Raw genomic sequence first — 25867 nt, 5'->3', positions numbered from 1 at the left:
TATGAGTGAGCGAATGTCAACTCCGGAGAGCCCAGGACGCGCCTGGCTCGCCCTTTCGGGAAACGGGTTAACCGCAAGGCACGATCACACACTGAGGGCAGCTGAAATAAACGGTTCACGTCACTAATCGCATAATCCAACAACAGATTCTGAATTTCACGATCTTCACAAACGAATGTAAGATGACTTACCAAAGATGAGAACGTTGTCCCAAATATTTAATTTAAAGCCGAGCTCGGCTGGGTCGGGGAAGAAAATCCAAGTGAAAAATGGCGGAATCACTGTCTCCTGAGCATAGACCTATATAATAGGGACAAGACATATTGTTCTATACGTACAATTGCTTATAGAAATAGCACCCATTTTGACGGCACACACATAAATATATATCTATCTCGTTTTTACTCAGTACTGTAACCCATAGCAAAAAAAGGTGACAGTATTTCAGTACGGACATAAAGTGTTCCATGAAAATACGTAAATACCTAATGCGGCCGAAAATCCGCCATGTTTAGTCACGCAAATGTCATTGTCTGTCAGTTCAGCCGGTACTTGTCCTGTCAAAAAGTCGTGGTGAAAATTAAAATTATTAATTATCTTTCAATATTTTGCTTGTGATTGAAAATAATTGAAGCCAAATGTGAATAATTACGTCGCGAATATGCCAGTGTGTAGTGTATTAGGGTGCGGCATAAGAAAACCACCAAATCAGCCATCTTTAACCATACACAGGTACGCTATAATTTACATGAAAAATATTGGTTATTGTTAATGTTCCTGGGAAATTTAAGGATGTTTCACATTATAAATAGCAAGGTTCTTCTGTGCAGTTATAGATCATGAAGTGATTGGATTTATTTAATTATATTTTTACGCTTAAATAATGTAAACATTTCAGCTAGGGTTGTACTTTATTTATCGACTTTGATATCGACATATTATGATTGCCTATTTATATTTTCTTATTTTATCATGCTACCCCGCTTCAAACCAACTAAATTATCTTAATTTAATAATTAAATCATTTTTATAGCTTACCAAGAAATGAACATAAAAAAAAAGAGCTGGAGATGGAGACCCTGACCGACTCTCAGGAGCACTCGGGTCCGTGGGGTCGTTACTCCACAAGCTGCCCTGCGGGCTTTTTTATATCATTATTAAAGTTTTTTTATAAATTCGACATTAAGAGACCATATAGTTGTAATTTATAAAATGGTTAATGTATTGTTATTATTTTTGCTTGTATGTAAATTCAATGTTGACGTATAAAAATGCCCTTGTGGCCTATTTGCTGAATAAATGTTGAAGAAGTTGAAGAGCGGAAGTCATTCCTTTTTTTGTAATAAAAAAATGTTCTGAAGGTGTTTTGTTTTTTTTCACCCGTCGCTTAATAAGCTTGAATTTCGTATCGCTCTCACTTATAGATACGGCGCACCAAGGTCGAGGTGCAGTGCGGTAGTGTGTTACAGACTTCAGGGTTAGCAACACAACAAAATTGATTGTAATAGAGAGGTAAAGTCCAAGAAAAACACGTACACTTATTCTGACATCCAAAACAGATGGCGCTGTACTGCGCCATGTGTTTTGCAGTCACTAAGTTGTCAAACGTCAACTTTTGAAAATCAGTGTTACCGCAAAAATCGCAATATGTATTGAGTAGTACAGCGTCAACTCGTTTACCTGTCAAATTTGAAGCACGAAATTGTCCTAGACTCCACACATCTTACTCAATCAAAGTATCTTTTCACATAACAATATACTAATAAAGAATTTTTATTTATTTACTTACTTCCTATTAAAACATAAACTGCACAAATAATACATACTTAGTATTTTAAATAAAATGAGCCGAGAACGTTAAAAAGGTATCGATGTATCGATAAAACCTAGTAACAGTAAAAATCTTCTGGGCAGCACTAAAACCGCCATGTTTAGTCCTAAGATGACGTCACAGTGGCACGCATTATTCGTTGACGTTTCACTTCCATAGGTTTCATATTTCAGTGCTCCTGAGGGCCTCTTTTTCGATGTTGCCAGGGTTACAATCCCAAGGCATTTAACCAAACTGACGTGAAATTCTAAATACGGAAATTAAACCAGACCGTGGTAAGCGCTGCTGGACAAGCACGGTATGATATTTTTTAAGAAAAGAAAAGGAAGACTCGACAATCTATACATTTCTACCCGTTCATCGAGAATTATAATAATTATTTTGGTAAGAACTAGTTATCGACCGAACTGGTGTCGAAGGGATTCGGAATTATCTGACGCGGAATCGCTGTCAACTTGACAGCCCATTGACACTATTCGAGACACAGATTTAATCGCCCGTCCGGCTTCATAGAAGTATTTTGTTATCCAAATATTTTTCCATTACAATATGGATTAGATATGTCAATGTCAAAAGTGACGTTTTTGTTTCAAGACATTTGACACTGACATATCTAATCCATATCGTTTCTAGATCTTATTTTAATTGACGTATCTTAAAGTTCTGTCGTGATTATTTGAATGACCTTTAAAATTTGTAACAGTTATTTAAATACTGTATTTGCTGGAAAATACGAATTGACACATTCATACTTAATTGATAGGTACTATCTATATAGAAGAATTATAATATACATATTTAAGTAGGTACTATAAGACAAGTATACTTCTTATTCTTCATAATACCTAATAATATTATAATATTTTGTTTATTCAAGTAGCCGTAAATTGTACCCACATCAAACAGTCAAGACATATTACACTTATTATATAGACCTATTTACTCACAAAATATGCATAAGATCGGGAACTTGTTTAAGTATTCACTCTATACATCTCGACTGATGGTTGTACTGTAGGTATACCTACGGGCTTGATGGTCATATGTCATTTTTGTCTAGTACGTGACAGCGTAATAATGACATTCAGCCCGATTCGAACTTTAAGATACGTCAATAAATAGATCTAGAAACGATATGGATTCGATTTGTCAGTGTCAAAAGTGACGTTTTTGTTTGAAGAAACGTCACTTTTGACACTGCCATATCTAATCCATATCGTATCTAGGCGTAATATTTGACGTACCTACCTTGAAGTTCGAATCGGGCCGATTGTCTGGCTCTTTCAAAGCGCTGGTGGCCTAGCGGTAAGAGCGTCGACTTGCAATCCGGAGGTCGCGGGTTCAAACCCCGGCTCGTACCAATGAGTTTTTCGAAACTTATGTACGAAATATCATATGATATTTACCTGTCGCTTTTCGGCGAAGGAAAACATCGTTGGGAAACCGGACTAATCCTAATAAGGCCTAATAGGTTACCCTCTGGGTTGGAAGGTCAGATGGCAGTCGCTTTCGTAAATACTAGTGCTCACGCCAATTCTTGGGATTAGTTGCCAAGCGGACCCCAGGCTCCCATGAGCCGTGGCAAAAATGCCGTGACAACGTCTGGAAGATGTTTGGATCTCTCAATTGCGTATAGACCGTATTTTGTCGTGTGGATAAAGCTATCCAATAACACGCCTGCAGGATTGTATGCACTTTGCGACACGAAAAAAGCTCATACACAGAATAAATTTACGTGAAAAACAACAGTTTCAAGTACCAATTAATCAAGCTGCAAACAATTAAAAAATTAACGAATCCTCACTACAGTCGCGGACAAAATAAAGGCGCGCCAATTAATTTTGAATTACTCTTTTCCGATACAAAAAAAGGTAACAACAATACTCTTAACTACCCGATAATTGATCTTATTTAATTGAAATAAGGTTCAAATTGTCAGTTAACAGTGTTGACGATGGTATTTACCACTTGAAATAATTCTGTGGAGATACGACTTTTTTATAATGAAACATCAATTAAAGTTTCGTAGTGTAGCGTTGGGTTCGACGAGATTGTGTCGAATTAACAATTCCTTTTTGGATTACGGATGATGGAAGACTGTGTTGATGAAAGGTATACGTTAACAATATATTCGTAATTACATTGACTTTAGTTCTTTAATATTTTAAGTAAATGTAAATTGGAGTGAACAATTATAATTTGAATTTGACTTAATAAAGTTTGTAAGAAGATTTAATTATGCTGATTTCTGGGCATCTAGTGTCTAAGGAACGTTGAGACGGAAGGAGAAGAAGTATATAAAGGAGACCGGGGTGAGTTGACTCGACGTCAGTTTTGAAACATCTACAAATGTTATCAGGCTGGAATAACGATGTATAGCCGCGTCCCACCGTCCCTCAATATGCGTCCTTGCATCAAGAAGATTACAGATGATAGATAACGTGAAATTGGCGTTGTTTCAATTTACTTCTTTTTCAAGTCACCTCAGTCTCCCCTACAATTAACTTTACTTACATAGAAGTTTATTCTAAAAACTATACACACATCAAATTTACTTGTGTAACTAAGTAACGGTTAGGTCCATGGGGTCCCAGCGCGCATAAGTTGTTCACAGAAATCGCGAAGCGTCTGGTTGACGTAACTGGTGACCGAAGAGCTGGCGGCTACCTCGCACAACGTATCAGCATTGCGATACAGCGAGGAAATGCCGCCAGCATCCTTGGTACAATGCCTCAAGGGCCTATTTTAGATTTAAGCTAGTTATTAATTTAGTTTAGTAGTACCACTGTATATACGAGTTGAAAGTGTTCCAGCTGCGATCGCGACATTACGTGCACTTCAGCTCGTTTGTGGTGCGCGTGCCGCGGCCGCTGCTGGAAGCCATCGCGAGCACGGACTTCTGGCCGAAGGGTGTGATATTTCGGCGGTTCCGTGGGAATCTGCCGAATCCTACACCAGAGCAAGTGACGCCGCAACAGAAAACTGCGTCACGAAAATGATTTTTTAGTATTTAAGTTTTTATTTTTGTATATATATATGTTAGTTTCTATGTATCTATGGGCCTTAGTAGCCTGAAAATAAATGCTTTGATTGATTGATATATATTGTATGTAAATAAATGATTTGTAATAGTAACGGTTGCTTTCAAATATGAATGGTTACCATTGATTTTACTCACACTGATACATATTTAATACGTAAATCCTAATAATACCTATGTTCCTCATGTAAATTGACCCAACTTTTAATTGCAACTAATAATAAAACTTGTCCACAACCTCATAATTAAAGTAAAACAATGTAAGTAAAATTAACCGTCAGATCCCCGCGTTTCAACTTTTAATTGACAGTTGCATAATTAATTTCGCTTCGACAGCTTTCAGTGGCCGCATTTGTATCTCTTGTAGGATTTACATGTCAGTGCAATCACTTAAAAAGACTTAATTAAAATGCTGGTAAATTAATATGTAATTAATTGATTATCTTTCGAATGGCTGAAAAGAGATAAAATAATAAACATCAGTGTATTATTTTGTAATGTATGTAATTATTATAGAATGTACCCTAAGACCAAACATATTAAGCTTAGCGAACTGAAAACACACAAAAAGGTGTATTCGGGAAACACGGCGGGTGTATTATACGAGTCTATCTGGGTATATAATGTTACAAAGGCAAATTGTAAAGCTACGCAATCATATATTATTTTATTTCTGAGATCTGTACTTCCAATTTCACTTGAAATCATTCCGATTTTGGTCGCACATTTGGCAAACATTTTTATAATTATTTTTGGACATTTTAAGGAAGCGCTGGTGGCCTTGCGGTAAGAGCGTGCGACTTTCAATCCGGAGGTCGCGGGTTCGAGCCCCGGCTCGTACCAATGAGGTTTTCGGAACTTATGTACGAAATGTCATTTGATATTTGCCAGTCGCTTTTCGGTGAAGGAAAACATCGTGAGGAAACCGGACTAATCCCAATAAGGCCTAGTTTCCCCTCTGGGTTGAAAGGTCAGATGGCATTCGCTTTCGTAAAAACTAGTGGCTACGTCAAATCATGGGATTAGTTGTCAAGCGGACCCCAGGCTCCCATGAGCCATGGCAAAATGCCGGGATAACGCGAGGAAGAAGATTTTTATTTTTTATATTCTTTATTAATTTGACCGATTTTTACTTTTTACCTACTCTTTTCTATTTTATAGAAAGTCGTTTTATATTATATTATATTACTGTTTTATTTTATTGTTTTTAAATTAGTATAATTGATATTTTGTTGTGACGATCTTTTTGTGAATGCATTTTATTTTGACATGTAAAATTTAATGTACATTTTCAATAAGAAATAAATGAAAAAAAAATCAATCTCGTACAGTCACCACACGGGATAGTTACGCCATTTAGGGTTCTTGCTAAATTGGAAATTCTATAGCGTAAGTATTGAAAAACCAATTTAGCTAGGACCTTAAATGGTGCAACAATCGCGGAGCGTGATGGTACATTTCAGACCATGGACGCAGAGTTAACTGGGTCTAGCTCGAACACTATTTATTTTAGGATCTCGTTTGGGACATGTAATTAATATTAAGACATGTGAAATAATTACTGTATGATATTGTTATGTTTTGATTATGTTATGTTCATTAATTTTATATACATATTTACTAATGCATGTAGTTTAAGAATATTTTTCGCCTTAAAGGCAGGTTATAATGGACACAACTATTTTAGAAAATCTGTATTACCTACATATAACCAACAATAAAGAAATTGAAATATAGATGGATTAAAACGTCAGCCACCTTTGTCCATGAAAAAGTTACGACACACAATACAGCCAGTAAGCTCAGATATACTTCCCTGTCTCAACCTGCCCCTGAATAGAAACGAAACTTCTAGCTATCGGGTGCAACTATTGTCTAGTTTCTAGTTTGACAGCTCGCTATGGAGCCCAATTCAGATTTCGCAATTTGTTTTGAGCTGGTTTCGATACGAACTTGATGATCATTTTGGTGATAGGCGCGCATCTCACGTAGGTACCACTTTCACAACTGGATTTACGAATGTTACTGATCTAAAGTTATAGTTTTCTGTTAATTTTCATCTCCTCATTGACTAATATTATATTGCACAGAGCTGTAGCATCCTCAAACGCTGCACAATGTTTTCACAACTGAAATATAACCTTTAATATTTCCACAAAGGATGCTACGACCGACAGATCGGTATGAAGCATGTGATTTATGATCCCACTTTGTTTCGTATTTCAAAAGAGTTGGACAAACTTTCCCCTGTGCCCAACATTGCCCCAACGGGCGAATTTGTGCAAAACATTTCTTTTTATGCTAATGCCTTAATAGTTTGGATATAAATCATAGTTCGGAAAATGCTTAAAAGCTGGGGCAGTCATAAATTATTTCAGAATGTATTATGTAAAAGACTTATGGCATCTGTATTTTGGAAGCTATTGAACACTAAACATATTTAAACACAACTCACAAGTATAGTAAAGTTGTATTTATGCCATAAATATTAGCTTCTAATCTCCATATGTTCCATCAGGTTTTTTCGAAGAACTTTGACGATATTCATTTTGTGAAAAAAAAAACCTCGTTTTAGCCTGTATCTTTAAGGACTAAGGCTACTTTTACACTAGGACTAAAAAGTCAATTCTGTGGACAATACGATAAAAGTTAACGGTAGACATAGTAGTGACATATACCTATATGTCCCGCTTTTCTTAATTGCGTCCCAATTACCGAAAAAAATTTATCCCGCCTAGCAATGTGCAAGTTGCAAAACATTGTCGAAAAATGCAGGAACATTCTCGAAAGTTTCTGAAAATTTACACGACAATTTAAACAAGTTTCTATTCTGAAAGATTCTTGAGAGTGTTTTTCTGTACGTATTTATTAAGTTCTTGACATATTTTCATTGTTTGCTATTTATAATTAAATCTCTGAGATTTTCTATAGAAATTTCAGAACTTTTGAAACCTTTCCTGGATACAATGCTAATCTCACCTGTAAAGGCTGTAGCATATAAATTAGCTTTAGATTCTCTAATAATAGGTACCTATCTACAGAAGATAATGATAACGAGTCAAGCATACTGTAAAATATGTGACCCCGTTATCCAATTCAGTGGCAAACTCTCTACTCGCTAGTTTTAGCAACTTATAGCACCTAAATATAAGAATAAAATAAAATTGAAGACCCTGATCATACTTGCTTAATATATGTAAAAAACCCATTAACTTCAGTCACTGGTAATGGTCACCAATGAGTACCTGAAACAGAAAATGGTCACGTCAATATATCTTTAAGCTATTGACAAAATGATGCTCTTTACCAATGGTGCAGGTGAAAATATCTGTTCACCACACCATGGCAGAAACATCGAATTTGACATTTGCGGAAAATCATTGTTGAACTAACTAATAATAATTGCTTTGCTTAAATATGTTTTAATTAAGTAAAAAGTACAATAAAACATATAGACATGCCTTCTCAAACATATTTTTACATGTAAAAGTAAATGCGCCTGAATTATTCAAAGGGCTGTGTCATTTTATTGTTCCTAATTTCTTGGAGAAAACAGAGTATAAAAATATGTAAACTTTATGGTGACACAACATTGTTCTTAATGCATTATAAATGCTGACCAAAAGCTGCAAAGGTTTCATAACGTGAAAAATTATCTCAATCCCTTGATCCAAGCCTCGTGTCTTCCCATTTCAAAACTTCCCACATTTGGCAGCCATTTTTGACAATTAACCTTTTTAAATGCTCTCTGTTATAGGTTTAAGCCAGAATTTACATCCATTTCAAAATCTACTTTGTCCCCTTCCGCTTAGAGTACATTTTGGGTTGACGAGGGATTTTAGGTGGGCATTGAAACTGATACTTTTGGCTTTTATCTTTTATAAACTGTGGATGTTGGAAAATTCTTTGGTGATGTTCGGTCTGACATCTCGTTAGGAATTAAAGAGGAGGATTTAGGTTAGTGTTTAAAAGGTGTATTTAAAAAAGGTATATAATTTTATACGATTTAACTTGGTTAAAGTAGTTGTCAGTGTGACAAGCATGTGGTTCCATGCAGAGGGCAGCCCACATAGCCCTTGTTCGCGATAAATGGAGGGACATAGTTGTTGGTCACGATCCTTAGTCATGAGGGAACGACGAAGAAGAAGAGACAGTAGTGGCAGTATTGCAGTTCGACTTTACTGCCGACTGTATAAAGAAGAGACAGTAGTGGCAGTATTGCAGTTCGACTTTACTGCCGACTGTATAAAGAAGAGACAGTAGTGGCAGTATTGCAGTTCGACTTTACTGCCGACTGTATAAAGAAGAGACAGTAGTGGCAGTATTGCAGTTCGACTTTACTGCCGACTGTATACTTAGTAATGCGGAAGTAGGTGCAAATATTAAAGTCGACGATTCTGCCCGAATTTTTGACATTTGCATGAATGTATGAAAAATCTTTATTTCAGGCAACTATTGGCCCATAGATAAATACCTTAAAACTAGCATACATATTATTAAAAAATATATCTTGAAATTAAAAACACACAAACATACACACATACATTTGCGGCAGCGATGTAGTCAGCAGTAATGTTAGTCATACTCATACTCATATATACTCATACTCATATATTGTATTGCATTTCATGTTGCACTGCAACTGCAGAAATGTTGGTGTAGTTAGGATCCGAACAATACAAGGATTAAAAATATTGTTAATTCAATTTCATAATACTATACAATATTATAATATTTATAACCGACTCACGAAGAACATCGGTTAATGCTTTTAACGTCGACCAAGCCCGAGGCGTGGCTGCGCATACATTTCGCCCGCAAGCGTTTTGACGTGTTTAGTGACACTCCATCATAAATTGTGACAAAATGTCAACCTCAGCGACACTGGAAGTGCTGTGACTGGTGACAAAAGGGTTCATTTTATGTTTTGGTGTGAAAATATTACATTTACAAATAGAAAAACAGTGCATACTGATAGGTTATGAATGTTATGATCCAAAAAGTCATTTTAAACTATAATTTATTAATTGAAACGAAAATAAAGGCAAAAATTTGCGTCAATAAAAGTTCGAAGCAAATAATGAGTATTTTGAAGGAAGCCGGACTGGATTTTAGAGATAGGAGAGTTATTTACCAACTGTATAAGGAGCAAGAAGCATGGGTGGAGATTGGAGAGGAAAACGGGAGTGCAAGAATCTGGCAAGGTGTCAGACAAGGGTGTCCACTTTCACCACTAATATTTAACATATATATAGAGTACACAATCAAGAAAATCAAAGAAGCTGACAAGGGTGGGGTCAAAATTAATGGGGAAATAATTCACTTTATCCGGTTCGCAGACGATATCGCAGCATTTGCAGAAACAACAGATAAACTAATAGAACTAATATCAACAATGGATACAATTTTTTTATGAATTAGGTTTGAGTATCAACGTCAAAAAAACAAAAATACTTACCACTACAAAATGCAATAGGCAGCATACACCAATAGTGATCAAAAATATACCCATACAAAACGTGCATTGTTTTAAATATTTAGGTAGTTTAATTACAAAGAACATCTGGAGATGTACGCCAGAAATTGTTACACGGATAGCCATGGCAAAAAAGGCGTACAACCAGAAAAAGCAACTCTTAAGATCTAGTTTGTCATGTAAGAGCAAAAAGTTGATGATTAAGGTGTATATTTAGAGTATCGCACTTTATGGTAGTGAAACGTGGACTATGACCCAGAGAGACCGAAAAATACTGGAAGCTTTCGAAATGTGGTGCTGGAGACGCATGGAAGGTATAAAATGGACGGAGAAGATAACGAATGAAGAGGTATTACGAAGAGTGAAAGTGAAGAGGATGATATTGAACACCATCAACAACAGACGGGGAAAAATGATTGGACATTTGTTTACGGCACGACAACTTCTTTAAAACCATCATAGAAGGCAAGATAGAAGGAAAGAGAGGCAGGGGCAGACCAAGACGTAGCTATGTAGACCAAATAAAAGAAAAAGCTGGTGTCGTGTCGTATCAACAGGTCAAGGCTATGGCTTATGAGAGGGAGAAATGGAAAATACTCCACCGACAAGAGGATATCTCTTAAATTGAAGAAGAAGAAGAAGAAAAGTTCGAAGACAAATATTTAACATGGGTACATTAAATGGATTAAATGAATATACGGTCGCCGAATATTCGGTATTCGGCCGAGAGAGGGGCCGAATATTCGGTATTCGGCCAAATTCACTATTCGTGGCATCTCTAGTCTATGCTACTGTGCAAGCGGTCCTTATTAAGTAATAGTAGAAAATAATTATTTACAATATAGCTTTTCCAAAAAGGAGTAATTTTCCACACCGCACAATATTAATGCAAAGCACATTAACACCAATTTAGTACCAGCCAATCATGCGAAATATTTGCACTCAATAAACAACTCATTACACGCTGTGACCCGCATTGTGGTATAAACCTAAATGCGAAAATAGGGCGTTACAATACAAATATGGCTATTTTAGATGCACTGAGCGAGGTGTTTACACGAGGATAGTACTTGGGCAAGTTGCTTGAAAGAGTACTAACCTACGACGGTAACCGGGAAACGAGCGGCGAGATGGCCCAGTATTTTAGGACGTACTCGTATTAGTAAAACCCTGTTTTTAACACAGGGCTTATAACACAGAAATAAATAAATTTTACGAGGGTAGTACTCTCGTTATTTATAATAAGTGAAAGAATGTTTTCAGAGAATTCAATTTGTATATACCACTTGTGAAAGCTGCTAGCTAGCAGCATTTCTATCGTCACAAACTATTTAGTTTTAGGCAACAGGTTAGGTATTCATTCATTCATTCTTTTAAAATTACGGCTCTACTCCAGTGGGACCATTTCAACAGTGTCAAGGTATTAGGAGCTTTAAATACGACTAAACTTGTATAGTTAGTACAAGACAGTGTACAGTGATTATTCGATCTGGATTAAATTTACAGATATGATCGGTCCGTGTCAAAAATTACGTAGGTCACTAGATAAGTTTTGCAATACAGCTTTATTTATTACAATCTTTCAAAATAATTACCATCACAGCTTATACACTTACTCATTCGTAGAAACCAATCATTAAAAATTTGCTTCCATTTTTCTTCTGAGAGATCGGAGCAGGCCTGGTCCCGAGCAGCTAATAACTCGGTGTCGCTGGCAAACGTCTTTCCTTTAAGCTGATCCTTAATTACTGGAAACAGACCGAAGTCACAGGGCGCTAGATCTGGACTGTACGGCGGATGTTCAAGAAGTTTTACTCCGACATCTTGTAAAAAACTCACAGTTTCGTGCGACCTATGTGCAGGAGCATTATCGTGGTGAAAATGCCAATTGTCGAGTCTTGATTTTGGACGGAGCTCTTTGAGTTTTTGGATAACCTGAGGCAAACACTCTTTTGTATACCAAGAGGCCGTAACTGTACGCTGACTTTCTAAAACTACTCTATCTAAAATTCCTCGTCTGGTGAAAAATACAGCAATCATTTTCTTCTTTACTGACCGAGATTTTCGGACTTGAATTGGAGTAGGCTCATTTTCAAACAACCAAATTTTGTTTTTATTTTTGGTGGGCACATCAAAATAATATAGCCAGGTTTCATCACCCGTGACGATATTATTGACGTAGTTAGAAGTTCCATTTTCATACTGCTTTAACATTTTCTTGCACCAATTTACTCTGCATATCTTTTGTTCTTCATTTAAATCATGGGGTACCCAAAGTGTACATTTTTTTTTCACGCCAATTATATCGTGCAGAATTTTATGAATGCTTGGCGCACTAATCTGCAGGATCTCTTCTATCTGCCTATAAGTTATTCGGCGGTCTTCTCTTATCAGTTTTTCAATTTTCTTCACATTATCTTCAGTACAAACGTCCGTAGGACGTCCTGACCTCGGCGCATCTTCTACACTGAAATTACCGCGATTGAATTCCCGATACCACCGAAAAACCGTTGTACGATGAGGGCAGTTTTGTTTAAGTACAGAATTCATTTCTTCCATACACTCATCCATTGAAAGACCGCGCGTGAAGTTGTATCGAATAATAACACGTAATTCGTCCTTAGACCACCCAGACATTTTTTTTAAAACAAAAAATTTCTGTACAGTTCTTAACGAGTCACTATTGAAATATTATGTATCTACCGTCATAAGATTAGTTTAAATTTCTAGTAAGACTATACTCATCTACCTACAATTGAAAGTATTGCTGTATTGCAAAACTTATCTAGTGAACTACTACATTTCTGGTTGAAGAGATGTAACGTTTGAAATTGACAAATGATTCAGATGATTCAGATGATTGGTAATATTTATTTATAACTTGTTATTTTAATCAAAATACGCCTCTAGGCAAGCAGTTAGCGGTCTAAACGGGCATCAAATTAATAAATCAGCATGCATAAATCCAAATAAAACATGCGGTTTTGTGATTACTGTAATAATTGCAGCGGCGATGGATCCGCAGTTCACATTTAGATATCTGGCTTATTGCGTTTGTTTTACGATGGCTCTACATGGATTTTGTAATAGATATATTGGGTGATAGTACTGATAGTATTAGGCTGCCTTTCCACTGAGGCGGAGATCAGCGGAGAGAGGAGACGTGCGGGAACCAATTGCATTGGATGTAATTCACATCTCTTTTAAGCTCCGCTGGATAAAAAATTATTTGATACCAGCACGACTCCTCTCATCTTCACCTCTCGAAAGGCAGCCTTAAGTACCTAATTTTCACTACCTAATAAAATCTGTTTGTAAATGAAAAGTCACGAATCGCGCGAATTTTTATAAACATAAAAATCAGTCCAGTATATTTCTAACTCCATAACTAAATTCAAAAGTCACACAGATCGCTTACTCGAAATTAGCCCTCATTATGCTCTTGTGATTCTTAAATTCTGCCTTTTTGTCCCTAAATTTACGTATGTGCTCCGCTGTTGTCCTTTCTGGAAACATCAAAATTTATTGTCGCCCATAGATGATTTGATCAAAATTAGTTTAGAGACGATTCTAAACATCCAGCTAAGTGAGCCTTCCTGGTCTCAAGCGTCCCTCCCTATTCGGTTTGGAGGTTTAGGAATTCGCAAAATTTCCAGTGTGGCTTCCCCAGCCTTTTTGGCGTCCACTCATAGCACGTCTGGTCTCATAGGAAATATCCTAAGGGCTTTGCCCACAAACTGTGAGATCGCGGGCTCTGAGGACGCCAAAAATGCTTTTAAAATTGCTTGCCCAGGCAAACAATTTCCAGACAACCCAAATTCACAAAGGAGTTGGGATAACGTTTACTGTGATTTAACTTACAATACTCTCCTAAACAACTGTACAGGTCCAGACCGCGCGTGGCTTTTGGCGGTCGGAGCCCGGGAAGCCGGTTACTGGCTACATGCCCATCCTTCGCCCAATACTGGTACTTTCCTGGATCCGGCCTCCCTTAGACTGGCGACTGGTTTGCGACTCGGGGTTTCGGTGTGTACGCCACACGTATGCTCTTGTGGCACGGACGTGGACCGACTGGGACACCACGGATTATCTTGTCAAAAAAGTGCAGGCCGTTTTTCGAGACATGCGTCGCTTAATGACATAGTCCGTCGGTCTCTTGCCACCATCAATGTGCCTGCTCTTCTTGAGCCGACTGGCATTATCAGAGATGATGGCAAGAGGCCCGATGGGGTGTCTTTAGTTCCTTGGAGCTTGGAACGGATGTTGGTGTGGGATGCTACCTGCGTAGACACACTGGCACCGTCCCACCTCCAACGGACTACTGTAAAAGCGGGCGGAGCGGCGGAAAGCGCCGAAATTCTAAAACGTAACAAATATAAGAGCCTCGGAAGAGAGTACCATTTTGTACCATTTGGAGTTGAAACTCTAGGTCCATGGGGTCCCAGCGCGCATAAGTTGTTCGCAGAAATCGCGAAGCGTCTGGTTGACGTAACTGGTGACCGAAGAGCTGGCGGCTACCTCGCACAACGTATCAGCATTGCGATACAGCGAGGAAATGCCGCCAGCATCCTTGGTACAATGCCTCAAGGGCCTATTTTAGATTTAAGCTAGTTATTAATTTCGTTTAGTAGTACCTCTGTATATATATTGTATGTAAATAAATGATTTTGATTTAAAAATCAGTCCAAAGCAGATATAATATTTCATTTTCGATGTAGGTATCGAGAGGAATACCTATCGAATAACGCGATAGTGTAATGCTATCGAGCAATTAGACAATAATTTACTAAAATGTTGCAAAATCAATGAGATGTCACCACAAACCAATCGCACTAAAATGCCAATTGAAATACAATCAACAACAAAACTAAACCTCGAAATCAGCGTCAACTGATGTACCTATGTGAAAATTCGTCATCATTTGTTATATGAAATGGCAGATAGGTATAATATAGCATAGATAATACCGCTTTTCATTTAGTTGTTGATTTATTTTTTCATTTGTTGTCGTTATTATTTCGTGGTAGTTCCCTATTCTGTTCAATATAAGCGCAATTTCCCTGTATATCCGAAACAATTTTCTCTTAGTTATGAAAATGTAGAGTATTTTCCTATCCCAACGATATTACATAACAACAGTACATTTTTTTCGGGACAAGTTTTAATTTCGTATTTATTCCGCCCAGATGAGGAACTCATGAAACTAGCCAAATTTTACTCAAATGTAACAAAAAAATTCGGCAACTAAATACAATAAATAAAATGCATTTATTTCAGACTAGTTCTATAATTAATGGCAACTACATAGGAATTGGCCACTCTTAACAATAAGACTTTTATTGGCTTGCTTCTTTCAGATTTGTTGGCAGTGGCCAATTACTATGTAGTGGCCAATAACTATAGCAGTCATCCTATTACGAGTATCTGTAATTGACCAAACGAAGCGTCTCCGTTTCAGCTTGCGTAGAAACGCTTTCGTATTTTTCGTCCTATTTTTCGCGATTTTATATTACCTACTACCTACTACATTATCCATAAGGTGCCCATATTTGCCCCACGTGCTCCTCAAACCGTGAGATAAATATTATTTTGTAAAAATACGAGTACAAACTACCTTTTGCATTTCCTACACTTATACCCAATCTCGAAAACCTCGTTCTGTCTTTTATCATATGAAAAGAACCTACACACGTTTAAGGAAAAATATCACCTTTCTCCAGATATCGGTAGAAGGATATCAGAGGACTGACAGGCCCTATCCTACTTGATAAATGATCCTAACCATACTCTACACCCTACGACTAAAATACGACCTTATAGTCGTAGACATACAGCTCAAATTCACTTGTGACAAATGCGTTCAAATCTGTCGTTCGAAATTCAGCTTTGAAACAACCGTTAGACATTCTTTTTTCAAATGACGCAGCTTTTTAAATGCAAACGTAAGAGTCAAGCAAATTGGAACTGTATTTATTGATAATTAAGGTTGAATTTTAATTGGAAGTTTTCGATTCTGTATTAGGGTAAGAGAGTGCGTAGTTGACACCCAGATAATTTATATTAGGGACATCGGGTTTTTTCGTTCGTTAGGTATAAGATTTGGTGCCTTTCTCAGCGTTTTTAATAAGTTTAAGAGCTGACAGAGATAATTGAAAATTGACGGTGAACATTGAGTTTTTAAAATAAAATGGATTTTTTTGTAAAGCGTAGCTTAATAAAATAACTCTGATATAATTTGACCCAGCGTAAGAACAGCTTCAGCAAAAATGCTTTCGCATGTATGTCCGGGTGTTCTCCTCTACAGGTCGCAATTCTCAACCAGTTGTCATGAAATGTTGTGAGCAAGATCGATAATTAAATAGATTTTTTTTGTCGATATCTTTTCTGAGAATTTTCAAATGGCGATGCTATAAATTTATTCAGTTTACAGCTATCCTCGCGAGGTATTTAGCTCACAGAGCTACTGGTGTAAAAGTTACAAAACATATGAAATATTATGAGTGGAACAAAAGAGACAGCTATGACTATGACATAATTTTTTAATAAGTATAATTAACAGTCGCCACTCACGTGTTTTCAAGCCGATTAGACATAACGAATGGCTCTCGATATGTAAATCTCCTTGTTAAGGAACGAAATATGTATATCGACCAATTAATACATGTAACATTATAATTTTTCAATTTTTTTTACTAAATACAAAATGTTAATATCTAATAAATACTAGTAATTATTCTTATCTTACAATAATGATATTAATTATAACCTCGCAAGACCCAAGTCAATTTTTGCCCTTTTGAATTTGGAACTTTCTTTTATTTCTGTAAGAGTTGTAAACTCGAATTTAATTTGTATAAATAGTCATTAAGTGATTTCTTCATCATTAATATTACCAAAACAACGCTTAACAATAAAACACAAGAACGCAAGACGAAACCAAAACTAAACCTTAACTGTATTTTTTAAAAAACCAATTTAAATTTACGAATTAAATAATTTTAATGATAAAAAAAAAAAAAAAAAAAAAAATTTAAAGCGCTGCATAAATAAATTTGTGACAAAAATATATTTGCCACTTTGAAAGTCATTGTCTATCAAAAAGGAACTTTAATAAGATAGAAATAAGTTCGTGGGTTGTATTAATTGACAGCAATTATAAGCTGTAAATCACAGAAAAGGTTAAATTGAAATTTCGCGTGCCGAGATTCATTACAATCATTACTAGCGATTGATTGGCTGAATGATTTGACTATCACTACTTTCAACATAAATCAATGTGAAATGAACCATAAATACATAAACATTAAGTGTATTTCAGAATAGCAAGTTATTGGAAGAAAATTACCAACTTATTTCCATGACCCGAATTTTTCACATTCAAAATTGAGTCGTATTCTATATGATTAAAGTTGTATTTTGTTTGGTGATTTTATATAGGGCAATTATAATAAAAGGAAATTCGGACAAGAGAAAAACTGAATTTTGATGTATGGTTCGTTAACATTCTTCGGGCAAGTTTCGGAATGAAGGTGAAATATGGAAGTTTTTATTTTATATTACAATGATATAAGTACAGCGTTTTTTCTATAAACATATTTTTGCCAATCCAGGAAAATAGTGGAAAGTATTCAAATGGGAATAAAATACACGGAATTTGGTTACTGTCCTTAAAATAATGAGAATAAATCTACCTAAAAATCAATCAAGTTTTCTTTTAATTTCCTAACTAGATTTACTTACTTTGATTTCCCTGAACTCCGTCATTCAATTCTTCTATAATCAAATTGAACCAAAACCACTTCTGGAGCATTCCATCGTTACGTAATCGACATTTACATTCATTTTTTTGTCTTTCCAAGCCTGTACGGATATGATGGCCGTTCTTGTCTACGTAACAGCGTGATAAATCGGTTTCCGTCACTATCTATTCCGCGGTGTTAAAAAGTGTCAGTTATTTTATCACGTGGATAAAATCATCCATAATACGCCCGGCAGGTGGTAGTTTTTTGGCGTGTCTTTTTATCGTGTATTATTAGTATCATCTAAAGTCGATTGTGTTCTTAAAAAACTTTGTATTCCTACTTATACTGTAATACGTAAGCTGACAATGAAATTCCGCATTAAATCAAATTTTACGTAAGCGACCCGTGCTCATAATTACGCCAATACTTTTAGCTACAATTAGGCATTACTTAATAACGGATTTTGTTAAAAAAAGAATACATGAAAAACTAACCGTTTTCATGGAATGCTCCTTTTGAGAAAAAACTGTACGAAAATTCACCGACATTTTCCTAACGCAATATAATGACATGTCATCGTGACGTCACAAACCAAAACAATACCCAAATCATGGAGAATTAATTTTGACAGCGATTTCGGGCGGACTGTCAATTTCAATTATTTTGGGCCGGTGGGGGGTGCGTTTAAAATGGGGCTCAATAACAGATGATTGGTTTGACAGATGGCACAGTCGAGGAAATGCAGTATGGAAAGAAAACAAGGACCAAAAAAATGTTTCATCTCATTTTTTAGGTATGGAGTTGGACAAAGCTACTCGTAACAACGACAATTTCAATGACGAAGTGAGGCAATGTCATTATTAATGTAAAATTTCCATGAAAATATGTCGTTTATACACTGTCTCACTTTCAGGAGTATTCTAAAGGGGCCCACTGATTAACAGTCCGCCGGACGGTATCGGCCTGTCAGTTAGAACAAAATTTTGACAGTTCCGAACAACTGACAGGCCGATACCGTCAGGCGGACTGTTAATCAGTGGGTCCCTTAATTTTAACTATACTACAGGATAGATTCAATCTGGATTAGATATGAATCGGATCTGTCAGTGTCAAAAGTGACATCTCTCCAACCGAAAACGTCACTTTTGACACTGACAGGTTCAATCCATTTCTTATCCAGATCTAATTCACAACCTGTTATTGTAATCAGAATACGCCTGTTAAAGTAAGAAATATCTACTAAGTTAAGTAACCTATTATACACTCATGGACAAATTTAGAGGAACGCAAAATAGTACATTGTGCAACGAGGGGGGTTAGCGAGATTCTGTAAACGAGGTCTCAGGCTGTCGGGAGTTAAAGACTCGAGTTTGCAATATGCTTACCCCCGGAGTTACATACAATGTTTTTCATCACACTTGCGAAGAAAAAACTAAATTTTAAGCGAAATAATTCTTAAATACGGTGACATTTCAATCATTCGTCCGCCATATTGTCTTGTTTTCGCAGGTTAGGATTCGAAGGCACAGACCCACCCGGATTCAGCCATAATCGAAAATTGTGTAAAAAATAATTTAAACGGCTATTAAATTAGGCAAATTAAATATTATTAAACATACACATATAAAATAATTTATAAACGTCAGTATTTTCAATGTAAAACTCATTTAAAACTACTTTTTTCGTATAAATTAGTGACATAATTTAAAAAAAAGCCATAACTCACTCGTGAGTTATAGTTTTTTTTTTTAGAATCTATAACTCCCGCAGGAACAATATAGGCCTTTGTCCTTCAGTACACCTGCATGAAAAAAGATATTTTTCGAACAAGTGTGATGAAATAGTTATTTACGATACAAGTGCGGAAAAGAGGAAGTTCGAAACGAGTGGCGATAAATTAAAACACGACCGAAGGGAGTGTTTTAAATCGACTCGAGTTGCGAATTACTTATTCGCACGTGTATCGTACAACGTTTTACAGTACATATGGCCCTTTAAACTTTTGACATACGCACGAAAAGTGCTATTTTACGCACTACTGCGGGAAAATAAGACCATATGTACTGTAAAAAAGTTTTATTACTTTTTTTTAAATTACTATATTATTAGAAATTATCGTACGTAAACAACAAGTATTTTTAGTAAGAAAACCAAACAAGTAGATACTAAACCAAGAATAAAGCATGTTTACGAGACCATCGAAACTTGAAGTTTGTAAATCATTAAAAATAATAACCTTTATATTGAGTCAACAAGTATTTTATTCGACGGTCGCAGATAAAGAATATTTCTTCGAAAGACTAATTGTATACTTCAAAGTTGTTTTCATGTTTGGTTTCAAGGATTTCTATACAATTACAAAAAGATTTCATAATAATTGAATAGACTAGACTATCTACTTATAGAAATACTAGTACTAGCGACCCGCCCCGGCTTCGCACGGGTTACACAAAACCTTAACAAATAATACTTACACCTAAACGTTCCTCAATAATCACTCTATTAATCGGTGACAACCGCATGAAAATCCGTTCAGTAGTTTTTGAGTTTGTCGCGAACATACATACACACAAACAGACACGCGGCGGGGAACTTTGTTTTATACGGTGTATTATTTATTTACGGACTACTGTAAAAGCGGGCGGAGCGGCGGAAAGCGCCGAAATTCTAAAACGTAACACATATAAGAGCCTCGGTAGAGAGTACCATTTTGTACCATTTGGAGTTGAAACTCTAGGTCCATAGGGTCCCAGCGCGCATAAGTTGTTCGCAGAAATCGCGAAGCGTCTGGTTGACGTAACTGGTGACCGAAGAGCTGGCGGCTACCTCGCACAACGTATCAGCATTGCGATACAGCGAGGAAATGCCGCCGACATCCTTGGTACAATGCCTCAAGGGCCTATTTTAGATTTAAGCTAGTTATTAATTTCGTTTAGTAGTACCACTGTATAATATATATATTGTATTTACATATTGTCTGGTGTAGAAAATATTTATGATATAACTGCCGTCAAATGGTAAAACGCTGCAACTCAAGTTACAGCGTTTTAAGTTGCCTTGCACAGTTTGTACCTACCTACTTTTATAAAATTTTACTTTTGTACCTAATCATTTCTATGCTATTTTCTTTGTAACTCAATTTTCTTTGTTAGTGTAATAATTATTGTTTTTTTTCTGTTATGATGTGTGTAAATTTATATTGTGTGTCATTGCAGCTGTCAAATAAATGATTTATCTATCTATCCTTGGACCAAATGATTCCTTTTATGTTCTTCTATCATCCCCTTTTTTCAGCTTTTTGATATCTCTTTTAATTAAGTCTGTAGAAAACTGTCAAAACGCGGCAACTATAGTCTAAGCATACCAAAACATTGTAACAAGAGTTAACGCGTGTTTATTTCTGTGTCGTGTTAATACATCATAACATTGGGTAAAGCGGAACGCTGTAAGTGGTACCTGCAGCGTTCTGCTTGCATTATAATATTGTTAAATTAAGAGCATAGAATACGCCAAAACGCGGCAAGAGACTGAAAAAATGATATTATAGTCCGGTGGCCGGCTGCATGAAACAAACCTCATCAAAAAATAGAATATACCTACCCTGTAGAGGTACCTGACATTTAGTAGCTTCCAACGCACTTGGTCGGCCTAGGCTTAACCTGGCAGATTTTGTACAAATGGCAAAAACGTTGGACAAAAATTCATAAAAAAAAACCTCATCGAAAAATAGAATGAAACTTGTATGGTAGTATACCTGACCTTGAGGACAGTAAAAAAAAAGTGGTCGGCCTCACCTTAGCCTGGCAGTTTTTGCAGTCCGACCAGATTTATTGGGTCACGTGAGAGCTACAATTTACCTCATCGAAAAATAGAATGAAACAAACGGATTATAATAGCTAAATTAAGCCTGTTTACGTATGTCTTGGTCGGCCTCACCTTAACCTGGCAGTTTTTGCAGTCCGACCAAATTTATAAAAAAATCATCAAAATTTTTTTATCGAAAAATCGTATGAAACTGGTATGGTACGATGGCTGCCTTTGAGGACAGTAAAAAAAAGTGGTCGGCCAAATCCTGTGTTGGCAGGTTCCTGTGTCCGACCAATTTTGTGGTACCACGTGAGAGCTACAATTTTACCTCATTGAAAAATAGAATGAAACAAACGGATTATAATAGCTAAAATAAGCCTGTTGACGTATATCTTGGTCGGCCTCACCTTAACCTGGCAGTTTTTGCAGTCCGACCAAATTTATAAAAAAAACATCAAAAAATTTTTATCGATAAATCGTATGAAACTTGTATGGTACGATAGCTGCCTTTGAGGACAGTAAAAAAAAGTGGTTGGCCAAATCCTGTGTTGGCAGGTTCCTGTGTCCGACCAATTTTTTGGTACCACGTGAGAGCTACAATTTACCTCATCGAAAAATAGAATGAAACAAACGGATTATAATAGCTAAAATAAGCCTGTTGACGTATGTCTTGGTCGGCCTCACCTTAGCCAGGCAGTTTTTGCAGTCCGACCACATTTATAAAGAATAATAATTTCTATATTGAAAATATGGTTTCTTCGCAGCTTGAACTTAACTTAATAATGCTAACTGAAAAAAGTCATAAGTAAATGAGTCCATGGAGGTCTTAGAGGGCTTTAAAAAAAAAGAAAACATTCAGTTAAAATTTTATTCATAAATCTATCTAATATCTAAATAACGTTTTCTAACTACTGTCGTGGTTTCAGAGTAACACTTACGTTGAGATGATGTCTCACAGATGTCAAAAATAAAAAAATTTCATCGATTTTTGACAAGTTTTGAATCGTATATCCTACTTTTCCACTACAGATAGAATGAGGAGGCATAACTGACATTTTATCACACCAGGTGGCGCCTCCATAGTGGAGTTGCTGTCACTGTCAAATCACATACATTGTTTCCAATAAATTGTAAACATTCTCCTTTTTAACCGACTTCCAAATCCCAAAGGAGGAGGTTATCAATTCGGTTGTATGTTTTTTTTTCTCCACAATACTGCAATAGTGTGCGACAAATTGTGGAAATATACCTATAGGATCTCCCTTTTTTTCCCAAGGACCCGATATGCATAAATCGGTGAGAAAAAGCTTTGAGTACCAAAAACTAAGGCAAATGACAAAGACCGTTTGTGTAGGCTGCATTTTAAGGAAGATAAATATTTTGGAAAGAGTAAATACACAGGTAAGCTAAGTTTGAACGAAGTAGTACATAATTTAGGGCATAATGGCTTGGCCACACATGCTGTATTCCATACGCATCATGACTTTGTGTACCTATCTGATGGGCGGGCGTATATGAAACGCCTTCTTGTACATGCAGGTGATCCAGGTATACACCAAAGCTTAGTTTTCAATCGAACACTTGTAATATAAGAGGAAAAACTGCACGTGAGCCTTCCAACATTTTAATAAACGGTAAAATACACAAGATAACCTCACATATATTAAGTGATTATCTTTGCATCAAATCAGCCTTTTTTCCATCAACTGTAGCATTTCTCCTTCGAAGCTCGGTTTGTAGAAAAGAAATTCCCACCTTTTACCAGTGGTAACTACTGGGAATAAAAATTCCCAGTAGGTACCACCAAACCGAGTTGGTGGTAACTACTAGGAATTTTTTTTCCCAGTAGTTACCAGTGGTAAAAGGTGGGAAAATAATTCCCAGTAGTTACCACTGATAAGAACTTGGTGGTAACTAGTGGGAATAACCCTTTTATTGTTAATAATTACTGTTAATCATAATCATCTTCGGAGTCGAAGTCTGACGAACTTTCCCCAGACTCCGACTTATCTATTGTTATTTCTTCGACTCGCAAAGGCGTTATGTGTCCTTCAAACCATTTGATCTTATACATTTCATCTCTTAATGTCCAGCCACAATGTGTTACATCAAATTTGATGCAAGTGGATTCTGCCGCACACTGCCACATTGAATTTATGAAAGCCGTCCGTAACAAGCCATACGTCAACAGGTTTATTTTAGCTATTATAATCCGTTTTTTTTTCATCCTATTTTCGATGAGGCAAATTATAGCTGTCACGGGGTACCACAAATTTGGTCGGACTGCAAAAACTGCCAGACTACGGTGAGGCCGACCAAGCCATACGTCAACAGGTTTATTTTAGGTATTATAATCCGTTTGTTACATTCTATTTTTCGATGAGGTAAATTGTAGCTCTCACGTGGTACCACAAAATTGGTCGGACACAGGAACCTGCCAACACAGGATTTGGCCAACCACTTTTTTTTTACTGTCCTCAAAGGCAGCTATCGTACCATAAAAGTTTCATACGATTTTTCGATAAAAAAATTTTTGATGTTTTTTTTATAAATTTGGTCGGACTGCAAAAACTGCCAGGTTAAGGTGAGGCCGACCAAGACATACGTCAACAGGCTTATTTTAGCTATTATAATCCGTTTGTTTCATTCTATTTTTCGATGAGGTAAATTGTAGCTCTCACGTGGTACCACAAAATTGGTCGGACACAGGAACCTGCCAACACAGGATTTGGCCAACCACTTTTTTTTTTACTGTCCTCAAAGGCAGCTATCGTACCATACAAGTTTCATACGATTCTTCGATAAAAAAATTTTGATATTTTTTTTATAAATTTGGTCGGACTGCAAAAACTGCCAGGTTAAGGTGAGGCCGACCAAGACATACGTCAACAGGCTTATTTTAGCTATTATAATCCGTTTGTTTCATTCTATTTTTCGATGAGGTAAATTGTAGCTCTCACGTGACCCAATAAATCTGGTCGGACTGCAAAAACTGCCAGGCTAAGGTGAGGCCGACCAATTTTTTTTTACTGTCCTCAAGGTCAGGTATCCTACCATACAAGTTTCATTCTATTTTTCGATGAGGTTTTTTTTGATGAATTTTTGTCCAACGTTTTTGCCATTTGTACAAAATCTGCCAGGTTAAGCCTAGGCCGACCAAGTGCGTTGGAAGCTACTAAATGTCAGGTACCTCTACAGGGTAGGTATATTCTATTTTTTGATGAGGTTTGTTTCATGCAGCCGGCCACCGGACTATTAATATTGTTTATCAAAATTGAAAGTAAAACAAATTAAATTACCTAATTTTTTTTTTTTAATAACATATCTATTTTAAGAATTACACTTACAATGTTTTTGTTTTTTCAATTAATCACTTTATGTGTTATAACCTAATGGCCAAAACGATGCAACTAGGAAATAATTGTGGCAAAATGATGTAACTATAGAGTTACAGCGTTTTGCTAAGAACTTCTTTAGATTATTTTTTGTTGGATCTTATTGGCAAAACACTTTATGGCTAATATTTAAATAAATACACTAATTTATAAAATTTTCATTAGTCGGCTATATAAAATGCACCCTTAGGTATATATTGTGTAAATTTCAACCTTATAAGTTTATAAAAAATGGGTGTTTCAAAGGCCGGAATGTTTAAACCTTTAAATGCCTTTTTCTCAAAACTGCGTTTTTTGACTTGCAGCGTTCTACCATTTGACGGCAGATAAGTACTCGTACTTTATAAACGTAAAATATTTAAGTGCACTTATGGATAAGAATCCATCGTAACATTTAGGTAATTTAACCTCGTATCTAATACTTCAAGTGATTTTTTAAATAGGTGTGGAACTTTATTAGTTTGTATTATATAGTAGGAGTTTGTATCATGATAAATAAAGATTTGATCTGAAGGGAAATAAATATTTCATCTCACGTGAAATGTACAGTGAGCTGCGAAATTGCATAGAGATATT

The 25867-nt window shown here is 36.3% G+C and overlaps 1 protein-coding gene and 1 long non-coding RNA gene across 10 annotated transcripts in view; one reads left to right on the top strand and one right to left on the bottom strand.

Annotated features, from left to right (window-relative positions):
* Positions 1-25867, top strand: part of LOC134801964 (uncharacterized) — a 441991-nt gene that overhangs the window by 99057 nt on the left and 317067 nt on the right. The window contains exon 2 of the long non-coding RNA XR_010145777.1: positions 5638-5657. This is a non-coding gene — a long non-coding RNA (uncharacterized LOC134801964). The remainder of the gene's footprint in view (positions 1-5637; positions 5658-25867) is intronic.
* LOC134801938 (hemicentin-1) overlaps positions 1-25867 on the bottom strand; it is a 669034-nt gene that overhangs the window by 472088 nt on the left and 171079 nt on the right. The window lies entirely within an intron of this gene.

Source organism: Cydia splendana, chromosome 23 (genome assembly GCF_910591565.1).
Source record: "Cydia splendana chromosome 23, ilCydSple1.2, whole genome shotgun sequence".
Classification (NCBI taxonomy): Eukaryota; Metazoa; Arthropoda; class Insecta; order Lepidoptera; family Tortricidae; genus Cydia; species Cydia splendana.
Note: the sequence above shows the minus strand (reverse complement) of the source record. Positions and strands in the feature narration are given on the sequence as shown.